General features: G+C 40.0%; 1 non-coding gene across 1 annotated transcript; it reads left to right on the forward strand.

The window, feature by feature from the left end:
- The first annotated feature begins 2,720 nt into the window (after window positions 1–2,720).
- Window positions 2,721–2,793, forward strand: TRNAW-CCA. Its single transcript has one exon. It is a non-coding gene; the product is annotated as a tRNA-Trp (tRNA).
- The last annotated feature ends 950 nt before the right edge of the window (window positions 2,794–3,743 follow it).

The following is a 3,743-nucleotide window of genomic DNA, read 5'->3' on the forward strand; positions in this document are numbered from 1 at the left end:
AGCATCATCTTTCAGGATTTGAAATAGCTCCACTGGAATTCCATCACCTCCACTAGCTTTGTTCGTGGTCATGCTTCCTAAGGCCCACTTGACTTCACATTCTAGGATGTCTGGCTCTAGGTAAGTGATCACACCATAGTGATTATCTGGGTCATGAAGATCTTTTTTGTACAGTTCTTCTGTGTATTCTTGCCACCTCTTCTTAATATCTTCTGCTTCTGTTAGGTCTATACCATTTCTGTACTTTATTGTGCCCATCCTTGCATGAAATGTTCCTTTGGTATCTCTGATTTTCTTGAAGAGATCTCTGGTCTTTACCACTCTGTTGTTTTCCTCTATTTCTTTGCACTGATCACTGAGGAAGACTTTCTTATCTCTCCTTGCTATTCTTTGGAACTCTGCATTCAAATGGGCATATCTTTCCTTTTCTCCTTTGCTTTTCGCTTCCCTACTTTTCACAGCTATTTGTAAGGCCTCCTCAGACAGCCATTTTGCTTTTTTGCATTTCTTTTTCTTTGGATGGTCTTGATCCCTGTCTCCTGTACAGAAACCTCCATCTATAGGTTTTCAGGCACTCTGTCTATCAGATCTAGTCCCTTAAATATATTTCTCACTTCCACTGTATAAGCATGAGAGATTTGATTTTTTGCCAGTGCAGGAGACACAGATTTCAACCCTGGTCTGGGAAGATCCCATATGCCACAGAGCTTCTAAGCCCATGCACCACAACAATTGAGTCTGTGCTCTAGAGTCCAGAAGCAGAAACTACTGAGCCCATGTGCCACAACTACTGAAGCCTGTGTACCCTAGAGCCTGTGTTTGGCAACAAGAGAAGCCACTGCAATGAGAAGCCTGTGTACCATAACCAGATAGTAGCACCGCTTGCTGCAACCAGACAAAAGCCACGCAGCAACAAAGACCCAGCACAGCCAAAAATAAATAAATAAAAAAATTAAAATTCTATGAGAGCCTCTGCAAGAAAGAAGAGATTAATACATCCCCTCCCCAAAGCTTGCCATTCTGGAAGATATTTGCAAAATTAATGACCTTTTTACTTTACTTCCTCACTTCCTCTTCTTTCAGTTTGGTTCAGTTGCTCAGTCGTGTCTGACTCTTTTTGAATCCATGATCTGCAGCACGCCAGGCTTCCCTGTCCATCACCAACTCCCAGAGCTTGCTCAAACTTATGTCCATCGAGTCGGTGATGCCATCCAACCATCTCATCCTCTGTTGTCCAAAAAGAACCTGGCATCCAGAGACTGATAAAATGGTATTTTGAGACATCAGTCTTCCATCTTCTTGGTCAGCTGGCTTTCCAAATAAAGTCATATTCCTTGCCTAAAAAAAAAAAAATTCTCTGAGAGCCTAAAGGAGGAATTATTTTTTAATGTTAGGAGGGTGTAGTTAGGGGAAGTGATTTATTCACTATTTTTTTGAAAAATGACTAGGAGTTTAGTGAGAGAGAAAGACATTACAAGAAAAGGACTCTGTGCCAAGGCATGCAGGCAGTAAGGAGAATAGGATACCCCAAGGACAAATAGTTGGTGATGCTTTGAAATGTGCTATCTTTTGGAAACATAATGGTTTATTACACTTGAGGACAATGAGATTTGTTCTAAACTTGACCTGAAGATGTTTGACACAAAGGACACCTGACAATAGCATATAATAAAAATCACGCCAATATTAGTAAATTTAGGAGGAAAGTAAATATCCTATAAATTAAATTTCATTGATCCAGTTTAGTTCCTTGACTGATGCATAGACTGCATGATGGAGGCAAATGCTCTGAGGTTAGAGTTGCAGGTTTAGAAAGAATACTATTGGGATTAAAATGGCATGATATAAACATTCTGCTGCTTCTACTCTGGTCGGAATGAATTTTCTAAGGTCTATATATCTTATGTCATAGATTCCCCTCCTACAATGTTGATTCATCTCTTTATTAAATGGAATTCCCCAAACCAGTGTCACACACTTAAATGCCTACAAGTGCTAGGTGGATGATATAAGTAAAACTGACAAGTGGGGATTGTAAAAACTATCTGCCTTGTCCAAAGAGAGAAGCTGTTACTTTGCTCCAGCCAGTTGCTGCCATGTAGGAATGCAGGCTAAGGATTGTCAGAATGCCAACATTTTCAAGAGAAGCCAGACATCCTAATTTTTATTATGAAAACTTGTGATTTGGTAACTAGTTGGGAGAAACCCCAACTCTGTAGGCAGGCCAATACCATGTGTCTATAGGTCTAATTGTACCCCTGGGCACCAGTTGGTAACCTTAGTCCCAAAACTTTTCTAGTTTTCTATGATATCATGTTTAAAGGAATAAAGGACTGTTCCATCTCCTTCTGACATTACTAGTTTCCCAAATAAGGACTCATCCTTCTCCTCTTGTGAAGAATTATTTTGCACTACCCTTTAGTAATTTCAGTTTGTCCACCCCTTTAAGCATCAAGTTTTACCCCTCTTTTGTGATAGCAGGAACTATACTAACAATCTTCTACATTTTTGAATTTGCCTGGCCACACCCTTTACGTCATGAATTGTTACCACTTTGGAATGTCAGCTAATGCCTTCCTACTACTGCAGTCTTCTGCCAGTTTCATTGTATCATGTCCAATGTATTTGTATGGCACCACAAAAGGGTGAGTTGCTTGGGAAAGTTCATGATGTCATTAGAAAATGTCTACATTAAAAGGATCATAAAAGCTAGAGGGACCTCCCTGGTGGTCCAGTGGCTAAGACTCCATGCTCCCAATGCAGGGGGCCCAGGTTCGATCCCTGGTCAGGGAACTAGATCCCACATGCTGCAGCTAAGAGTTCGCATGCCACAAATAAAGATCCCACATGCCACATCAAAGACTGAAGGTCCTGTGTCCCACAACTAAGAGCTGGTGCAAATATACATTTTTTAAAAAGAATCATAAAAGTTAGAGAAGGATGTGTAAACACTGTGAGTCAGATCTATTTAGAGTGAGTAAAAGTACAAACTCAGTTTTGCAAGTATTTCAGGTAAACATCTATCATAGTGAAGTTTTATAGGAGATCTATAAAGCGACTCTGCTTTCTGGATATTCTGTCTATTCCTTAGGGGGAACAAGAGGTTATCTTTTTTTTAACTTCATAAAATAAAAATAAAAATCTAGTGCTTGGGAATAAGATTTATAAAACTACAGTCATTGCACATTTTAGTTTTTTGCTGAACAGAAACAAGAATTATGAATGTAGCACACACTACTTGATAATGTTCCTTACTGCAGCACGACTGAATTTTTTTCTCGCTAAATTCTTATAATCTATGGAACAAATACTTCCTACTACTTTGTTTCTAGTTTGTTCTTTCCTTTTTTAAGGATTGCTAGTGCTAGTCACTCAGTCATGTCCGACTCTTTGTGACCTCATGGACTGTAGCCCGCCAGGCTCCTCTGTCCATGGAATTCTCCAGGCAAGAATACTGGAGTGGGTAGCCTTTCCCTTCTCCAGTGGATCTTCCTGACCCAGAGATCGAACCCAGGTCTTTGGCATTGCAGGTAGATTCTTTACTGTCTGAGCCACCAGGGAAACCCAAGGATTGGTAAGTGGGAGTAAAATTATTGTTCTTAGGATATTATACAGCTTTCTCAGTAGAGATAGTTTACTTTTTAAAGTAAAACTTGGACTGCAAGGAGATCCAACCAGTCCATTCTAAAGGAGATCAGTCCTGGGTGTTCATTGGAAGGACTGATGCTAAAGCTGAAACTCCA

Source organism: Bubalus bubalis, chromosome 16 (genome assembly GCF_019923935.1).
Source record: "Bubalus bubalis isolate 160015118507 breed Murrah chromosome 16, NDDB_SH_1, whole genome shotgun sequence".
Taxonomy (NCBI): Eukaryota; Metazoa; Chordata; class Mammalia; order Artiodactyla; family Bovidae; genus Bubalus; species Bubalus bubalis.